Below are 9,924 nucleotides of genomic sequence, written 5' to 3'. Positions count from 1 at the left end.
TCCTTTGAGTTACATTTCCTTGAGGTTTCTCTTGCATGATGTGTGCTCTGCCTATTAATAAATTGTTTTTCTCTTGTTAATTTGTCTTATTAAAAAGCGCCAGCTGAAAACCCAAGATGGGTAAAGGTTAAATTTTGCCTCCCCTACACTTACCACACAGGCTGTTCTTTATTTCCTAAATACCTATCTCCCTTACCAAACTAGGAATTACTTGATGGCTATTGTCCCAAAGTTGTTTCTTTTTTTTAATACATTATTTTATTTTTGAGAGAGAGAGAGAAACAGAGTGCGAGTGGGGATGGGCAGAGAGAGGGAGACACAGAATCTGAAGCAGGCTCCAGGCTCTGAGCTGTCAGCACAGAGATGGACGGGGGGCTCAAACCCACAAACCATGAGATCATGACCTGAGCCGAAGTTGGACTCTTAACCAACTGAGCTACTCAGGCCCCTCTGGAGTATTTTTTTTTTTAATGTTTATTTATATATTTTGAGAGAGAGAGAGATAGTGAGTGGTGGAGGGGTGGAGGGAGAGAGAGAAAAGGAGACAGAGAGAGAGAGAGAGAGAGAGAGAGAATCCCAAGCAGTCTCCACACTCAGCACAGAGCCTGATGTGGGGTTTGAACTCACGAACCATGAGATCATGACCTGAGCCAAAATCAAGTCAGACATTTAGCGAACTGAGCCACCCAGGTGTCCCTGTCCAGGAATTCATTTTTGTTTATTTAATCCCCAGTAAACTTTATTGAGATATTTTTTCATGAGTATCTCTGCTTATTCAGTTAATATTTATTGAGCATCATCTCTGTACCAGACACCAAGCTCTCCCAGGGCTACAGCAGAGAAGATGACCCAGTGGCAAAAATACGCTACCGAATTGAAAAGAATTCTCTCTAATCATCTACAGCTCTTTGGCCATATTGCAGTTAGGGTATTTACTTACTAATTTGGGGGGCAATTATTTTATTTCATCATGTGTCATGTGTTCAATGTGACTATTATTTCTTCCAAGACAGAGAACAACAGCTTATTTATTTTATATTCCAATTATTAGGCATAGGGGTCACCAAACTATGGTCTGTGGGCCCAATTTTACCTGCTGTCTATTTTCTTATGTGGCCTGTGAGCTAAAAACAGTTTTGATAGTGTTAAATGTTTGAAAAAAAATTTGAAAGAATATTTCATGACACATGAAAAGGAAAATTATATGAAATATGAATTTCAGTGTCCATAGACAAAGTTTTATTGGAATGTAGCCTCTCAATCATTTACATATTGCCTGTGGCTATAATTTACATATTAACAATGCAGAGCTGTCTGGCTGTAAAAGAGACCTTTTGGTCACAAGGTTAAACATATTTACTATCTTGCTATTTGCAGAAAAAAAAAAAAATTATAGACTCCCTTCTAGCACATTAACCTTTTTAGAACAAATTATGCTGGTGTTGACTCCAGGAGCAGGTAAGGTCTGCGTTAGGAGAAGAAAGGAGGAGGAAATCCATCACTATGTTTTGACAAATAAACTTCACCTTTTGGGTGCCTTATAGTTAGTGGTACTCATGGGGTTTCTCTAGAGGAAAAGGAAACACTCTACTAAGACCTGGGTTTGGCTCCCTTTTCTTCCCAGAATGAAAGGTAAGCTTTGTTCTGGTACTGTCTCCATTTCATTCTGGAAGGGCAGTAAGTATCACATGATGAAGTCATGTCATCACATGATACTAGTCTTCATCATATGCTACTAGTTCTAAGGGGAGGAGACATGGCTTCCTTCACTGGGTGCAGGGAAAAGAAGGGCAAGATTATTGAAAGGAAGGAAGTATAAGTCCTCCATGATTATATGTGATTATATGTGATTATACTTTCACTTAATATCCAATTTCTCTTTTTAAAAGTATTCAATGACTCTTCATATTTGACTTTGAATACAATTTCAAATTTTGCCTCTTACAAAGCTGAACATGAACAAGCCAGCCAGCTCTGGCTCCCCTTGGCTATCTCAGTTGGTGGCACTAGTCCCCTACCTATACCTTAGCATCACATGCTGTTTTCTTTTCCTCAGACACACTTTTCTCACCACAGGGCTGTCCTGATTCTCCTTCTTCCTGGAAGGCTCTTCCTTCTTGGGATAGCTCATTGTCCTCTGTCAGGGTTTCAGTTCAAACATTGCTGCCACACTGAACACTTTTTCTTTCTCTTTCTTTCTTTCTTCTTTTTCTTTCTTTTCTTTCTTTCTTTCTTTCTTTCTTTCTTTCTTTCTTTCTTTCTTTCTTTTGTGTTCATTTATTTTTTTGAGAGAGAGAGAGAGTGAGGGAGGGGCAGAGAGAGGGGAGACAGAGAATCCAAAGCAGGGTCTAGGCTCCAAGCTGTCAGCACAGAGCCCGACATGGGGCTCGAACCCATGAACCCCAAGATCATGACCTGAGCCAAGGTCAGTTGCTTAACTGACTGGGCCACCGGAGTGCCCATTTTTCTTTCTTCTTTCTTTCTTTCTTTCTTTCTCTTTCTTTCTTTCTTTCTTTCTTTCTTTCTTTCTTTCTTTCTTTCTTTCTTTTGTGTTCATTTATTTTTTTGAGAGAGAGAGAGAGTGAGGGAGGGGCAGAGAGAGGGGAGACAGAAAATCCAAAGCAGGGTCTAGGCTCCAAGCTGTCAGCACAGAGCCCGACATGGGGCTCGAACCCATGAACCCCAAGATCATGACCTGAGCCAAGGTCAGTTGCTTAACTGACTGGGCCACTGGAGTGCCCATTTTTCTTTCTTCTTTCTCTTTCTTTCTTTCTTTCTTTCTTTCTTTCTTTCTTTCTTTCTTTCAGTTTATTTATTTTGAGAGAGAGAGAAAGAGAGACAGAGGGAGCACATGCGAGTGGGGGAGGGACAGAGAGAGAATTCCAAGTATGCTCTGCACTGTCATCATGGAGCCCAATGCAAGGCTCAAACTCACAAAGTGTAAGATCATGACCTGAGCTGAAGTCAAGAGTTGGACGCTTAACCCACTGAGCCACCCAGGCGCCCCACTGAAACCTTTTCTAATCCCCTTACATAAAAGAGACTCCTCCCTATTATTACTTTCTATTCCAGTATCCCTCACAGAACTTATTACAATTTTGAATTATATAGATATTTTTTTGGTTTACTTTATTTGCTGGCTTCTCCACTGTAATGTAAATTCTACAAGGGTGGAGGCCACCTATCCTATGTTGGGAGTTAGGGCTTCAATATAACTTTGGGGGAAGACAAGCATTCCATGTAAACATCTCTCATCAAGGCTGAGACAGGAATAAAATCCTCTCTGGCCTGGTGCAGCCTACAATCATTTGTATTGGCCACAAGTAGAGCAAGAGACCAGGACGATGCTGGATGCTTATTGCTCTGGCCAATCAGATGCTTACATGAAGGGATAGTGTTTTAGTTAACAGTTGTATAACAAATCACCCCAGAACTTAGTAGCTTAAAGAGTCAATGATCATTTTCATCTTTCACAGTTTTCTTTTGTACAGAATTTGGGAAAGGGCTAGATTGTTAGTCCTGTGGGCTGCTGTCATCTGAAGTCTTGACTAGAACTGGCTGAGGGCCCAACATTCAAGTTCTTTATATGTTGAATCCACACCCCTTGATGTGATAGTATCTGGAGGTAGGGCCTTTGAAGAGTAATTAGTACTAGACTGGGTCATAAGGGTGGGGCCATCGTGATGGTTAGAGCCATTTTGGGAAGATGAAAAGAGCGATATCTGCCCTGAAGAAAGACCATGGGGGGATACAGAGAGAAGATGGTCATCTACAAGCCAGTCAGCGTTTCACCAGAAACTGAATTGGCTGGCATCTTGACCTTGGACTTTCTGGGCTCCATCACTGTGAGAAATAAGTTTCTCTTCTGTAAGCCACCCAGTCTATCTATGGTCTTTTGCTACTGCGGCCTGAGCTGAGACACCAGATAATTTCTTTCTTGCTCTTGGAAGAATGAAACAGCCTGAGTCATAGGATGCCTTTGGGTTGCCAAGGTCAGGACCTTTGGGGAGATGAAGTTCTACTCTCCAGTGAGGAGGTGGTAATCATTTCTTTTTCTATTTGAGAGGCTGAATGAGGACACCGCAGGACCTTGGAGGAAGACTGTAAAAGAGAAAGTACCAGCATCCTGCGTTTGTAAGGTAGAAGCCTGCATCCCGTATGGAGGGATGTGTGAGTCCTGTGGCCAAGGTAAAGGACAGCTGTGAAGGGATCTTCTGTCAGTTTCTAGTGCACTAACCACATGGGGGCTCAGGTGGTAATGACAGGCTCATTCAAACAGGCTGCCACTTTGCCATCAAATCTCATTTTAGAAATGCCACCTACTTCCTCCCTGATTTCCCCGAGGTGGAAGTTTGCCACTTTCTGCCCCTCAAAGGGCCGTCTCTGTTGCACTGCAGTCTCCTGAGTGCCTGGTGGAGACTGGAGTGGCCGAGTGGCACAGGCCGCGCTCCCTGGGAAGCTCACGATGCACTCACTGCATGCATAATGTTTATGAAGAGTGCTCTTCGCATCACCACCCATGGAAAGGAAGGGAAGGAAGCAGGCTTAGGCGAGGGGAGAAGTTGCATTGTGATGCAGTCTTCAAGAAGGTTTTGACTGATCCCCTGGGGAGCTCTGCAGCTAGGGTGGTCCTTGACACAGGTTCCAAACTGGGGTGAGGGGATCCGGCATTTCCATGCCCGTGTCATCCAGTCATTGCATCTAGACCGCCCTGGAGAGAATGTGTGGCCCGGGAGAAGATGTTTCTCTTATGCTGGCCTGATCCAAAGGGAGCTGAGAACTGAGGGCTGTCCACTGACACAAAACCCAGTAGCTGGCAGGATAAGCCCTTTGGGCCTGAAGTATTTCCAGCAGAGATATGTCATAGTGTCCACTAGTATATCCTGAAGATGGGGTTGGATCCATACGTCCCCTTAATTGTAATGTGAGAGAACAAGATTCAAGCTGAGGTGAGGAAAAGGAGCTTAGAAAAGGAACCCCTGATGCTCTTAGGTCAAGGATTTCTTTCTAGTTGTGGCATTGTTCCTATCACAGACCCGCTGGTTGGGTTCCATATTGTGTCATGACAGTCATTACTGAACTTGTTCTGTTGTGTATGAAGATTCTACTTCTAAAAAGAAAAGGATTGGGGCGCCTGGGTGGCTCAGTCAGTTAAGCGTCCGACTTTGGCTCAGGTCATGATCTTGCAGTTTGTGAGTTTGAGCCCCGTGTCAGGCTCTGTGCTGAGAGCTCGGAGCCTGGAACCTGCTTCAGATTCTGTGTCTCCCCCTCTCTGCCCCTCCCCCACTCATGCTCTGTCTCTCAAAAATGAATAATCATTAAAAAAATAAAAAAATAGTCTGAAAGTCTTTAAAATAAAGGATTCAAGTAAAGAAAATGGGAGCATACAAAGCTGAAGTGAGTCTTCCTTCATATTGGATCTCAGCCAATTCCTTGAGTCATGTAATTTTTACCTGTGTTCCTATATGAGGGCAGATGAGACTTCTGGAGTCCTGTTTGTTTTCCTCAGTTCAGGAGCTGACATGTCATCCAGTCTGTGAGTTGGACCCTCCAAACTATCTGCAAATGTAGGGACTTTAGCTGAGGCTAAAGGCTCACATGACGAGATATCACGGGGTTCTCCTTAATTTATTCTGACCTTGGAATCAGTGAGTTTATAGGTGAAGTTTTGTTCTAGGAAATCACGTGGTGTGTGTGCGCGTGCATGTGCACGTGTGTGTGTGCACACGTGTGTGCACGTGTGTGCATCAGGGCTCAGAGGAACAGCGTCAGGTCTGATGGAACTGAAGTGACCGGTCCTCTTGCCTCTGGCATGTGCTTGGTTTGTGAGTGTCCCACATTTCGCTTGCAGCTGTAATGTCTATTGCTACACTCCCAACTCGGTTCTCAGACTATCTTTCCTGTTGGGACAATCCTGTGTTAATATTCTAAAATACAGAAGCATTTAGAAGAAAGGGTGAAAAAAATGAAAATAAGGTTAAAAGAGGAGACAGAGATACAAGGATCTCTGCTTCATCATTTTTGGAGCTAGAGGACCACCATGATTTTTTTTTTTTTTTTTGCCAGATGATAAGAGATCTATTTCCTAATCACAGTATGTGTGTGACATTCAGAAATGTGTTCCTGCTCATTTCACAGCTCCAAAAAGGAGCTGACAGGCATCAGAAGAGTTGTAGCGAACATAAGAATAATAGGAACGAAAAAATCAATGTGGAGATGTAATTGAAAGTTAGAACTGGTGGTCAAGGTAATTGAATGGTAATATTGTGAGCAGAAACCAAGTAGGGTCAGGTAACTGCAAGATTAGGCAATTCACCGATGTACATCTTTCTCCTTCCTGGGATAATGCGGGCCTCTGAGATGGTGGACAGAGATGTTATCAGGTGTGCTCATTCAAAGAGAAGTTCCTCTCTAGTTTTCTTCCAAGTCTTGTTTTTTTTTTTTTTTTTCCCCCTTCCTCACAAAGAATGCTTTGAGACCTGGAATGAGTCCAAGGCTGTGACTTTGCAACTGACAAAGCTGGACTAGGGCATGTTCGATCCTGTCCTTGTGACTATCTTAGCAACAGATTTCAATTGCTCCCGGTCAGACCACTCTATGGAGGCACAGCTGACTAGAAGGATGACCAGAAATACTTAAGCAGCCACACAAAACTCATTCAATGTCACCAGTCTCAGTTCCTGGAAGAAAATTGCAGTTAAAAGTGTTATTTATTTTCTTTTACCCAAGAAGAGATATAATGAAGATTTTATAGTGTTATTGGGAAAGCAAGTGCTATTTACGGGCATTTTTCAAAAACCAAAATAACTCCCCTTGAGAAATACTCATTCCTCCAGCATTACCTCATGAAGCCGTTCACAGACCTTGCCTATCAATTCCAGTGAAATCAATATCACATTATGGTTGGAGTCAGATCTGGATTGTGTGACCTTGGGCAAGTCACTTAATCTCTCTGCCACAATCTATGTGAACAAGCTGAAAATAATTCTAGCCACTTCAAGAAGGGAGGGAAGATTAATGATGGCAAGTTTTTTCAGATGACTGTCTCTGAGGCTGTTTCTCCCACTCTTTGGTTTTGTGTTTGCTTTATGTCTGATTTTCTTTAGAATCCAAATTCAGCCACCCACACACTGACACAAAGACAAATCTATTTCCAAATGCAGGATGGCAATGCTTCCACTCTGCTGAATCTCGTATCTGTGGACTCAGCACTTGTAAGTGTCCTCTATTTCCCCGTTGTGGGAGGTAGTGGAGGGAGGCAGAGAAATTCATTTGGAAAATAATTGGTGCATATACTATATTACCCCCTTCACTCTGGGTGATTTGTGGTTTATTTTTCTTGGGCATCATGTTTCCTCAATCCTGTTGTCACTGGGCCCCACTTTTTACCTACCGTTGTTTAACAAGCTCACATAATTGATGACCCACTTTGCTTTTCCAGCCTGGGCCTCAGTGTTCCCTCCAGGATATGCCTCGAGTGTATGCTCCACACCTTCTTAAGCCGTGGCTACAGGGGATAAGCCAATACTTATTGACCCATTAAATGCAAACCTCAGAATCTCACTGAGTCTCCCAGTTGCCATCCTCACTCTCTTCTTGTTTTGCTATCAGACTTTGTGAGAGGGCATTCTAGTAGCTCGTAAATTCCACTCCTAACTCCTGGTTATCCAGCTCTTACCTCATCACTCTGTTATTACAACTGCTCTTTTTTCATCACCACTCTGGGGCCACTGCATTCTAGAGATGTTAGCATTATCTAAAGTTGCATCTTATTCCAGTGGTCAAGTTCATTGTATTGTGTCCAAATTCACTTGCCTATTGTCTTGGCTTCAACTACCATTTCCATGTAGATAAGTCACAGATCTATGTTTTGTTTTTTTTTATTCATTTGCTTAAAAAAATTTTTTTAACATTTATTTTTGAGAGAGACAGAGCATGAGTGGCGGAGGGGCAGAGATGGGGGGGGGGTGGGTACAGACTCTGAAGCAGGCTCCAGGCTCTGAGCCGTCAGCCCAGAGCCCGACGCGGGCTCAAACTCACTGACCGCGAGATCGTGACCTGAGCTGAAGTCGGACGCTTAACCGACTGAGCCACCCAGGTGCCCCTCTCTTACTTTTTTTTGAGAGTGTGTGTGTGTGTGTGTGTGTGTGAATGGGGGAGAGGCAGAGGGAGGGAGAGAAAGAATCCCAAGCAGGCTCCAAGCTGTCAGCACAGAGCACAAAGTGGGGCTCGATGTCATGAACCATGAGATCATGACCTGAGCCAAAATCAAGTCAGATGTTTAACCAACTGAGCCCCTCAGGTGCCCCACTTCCCTCTTTCCATATCATTCTAAGCATGCATTGCTACCACGGCTCCTGCAGGCTCAATCCACATCTACAATAACTTATTTATAAAGACTACATCTCTCAATATTCAATACAATGCAATCGGTCTTCTCTAGTATTTCACGCACTGTTTTGGTTTCTTTGAGGAGAACTGGAGCATCCTAGCAGATGAAGTGAGATTTTACCTCCTTGGTTGGAGGCACAGCCCTCTGTCATTCTCACAAAGTGGCACCTAAATGCACAGTTATTTTTTGATGGTTTTCCAGTTGACTCATTTCCTGAGTCTCTGCCCTTGGTGTACAGACAAAGGAATGTGCAAGAGTCTCAAAGCACGGGTTGGCCAGCAGTTGTTTCTTTCAGTCTAGCCTCATCAGCTTTTGAGTTCATGAAAATTCCTCGGAGATTCCAGAAATATTATTCTTAATTTTCAGTGCTATTTTAAGTATTCATATTTTCTGTGTCATCAGAGGTATTTCATTTGGAAGTTGAGGAACGGCATTAAACACAACTAACTACTTGCTATTTTTAAATGGAAATCCATTTCTGTTGATAGTTTGAAAGATCACCGCAGACAGAAGCCAAAAGAAAAAATATGGAACTATTTAAAGTAAGTTAATAAAGGCAGAAAATGGCCAGTGCTGTATTACATGTGGAAGAGGAATCTATGCCTTGCTCTGGCCATAGGAACTTCTTTTGCCTCCTTGACCACATGAAGAGTTCCTTCCCTCCTCAGGCCTATACCCGGTGGCTCTTTCTGCATGGACCCCCACCCCTGACCCCGTCACATATTCCCACAGTTCTTCACCCTGGATTCCACTTTATCCTTCACAACTTGTCTTACGTGTCACTTCTGCAGAGTCATTCCCTGACCTCCCACTACATATTTGACTGGATTCCTCTGCTATGCTTTTTTCTAGTATCTCATAAGTTTCCTGAGGGCACTTATCACAATCTGAAATTGCATGTAGTTTGGTCACTTGTATGATATTTGTTACTCACTTTAACCTCAACTCCAAGTGCATACAGTGTATGCTCTCAAGTGTTAGAAGTGACGTCTAGTTCGCCTGAACTATGTATCAAAAGGTTAGCATACTTTCTTGCACATGACAGGAGATAAAAAATAAAAATGTATTGTTAAATGACTTTTGAGTACATAGAGAGGATTAAGAATGAAAATAACTTATGCATTTCATTTAGTTTTACTTATTTTATAAAAAGCTTTATATAAAGCTTCATATACTTTTTATAGCTTATATCTTTTTACAAACATGAGTTTTGAAGTAACGATCACTCTAGGGGGTAGACAGCTCCATAATGCTCCAGATCTAAGTCCTGAATCAACTTCAACAATCTTTCAATCATTTCTTTGGAAAGAGCTGCTGCTGACAAAGCAAGCCATCCCAAAACCAGAATGGTCAGAGCAATTCTAACACCGAGGTTAGTCTATCATTGCTTCAAAATAATTTCAGGAAAGGTAGGGTGAGCACAAATTGCAAAGACTGAGATGGTTGTTATTCAAGGAACACATCTGAACTTGAACACATGTCACATCCCCTGGCTTTTCCTGATGGTGCTTCAACTCATGTGACAATTTATT

The sequence above is a fragment of the Panthera onca genome, chromosome B1 (genome assembly GCF_046562875.1).
Source record: "Panthera onca isolate mPanOnc1 chromosome B1, mPanOnc1 haplotype 2, whole genome shotgun sequence".
Taxonomy (NCBI): Eukaryota; Metazoa; Chordata; class Mammalia; order Carnivora; family Felidae; genus Panthera; species Panthera onca.
This window is presented reverse-complemented; position numbering follows the sequence as displayed.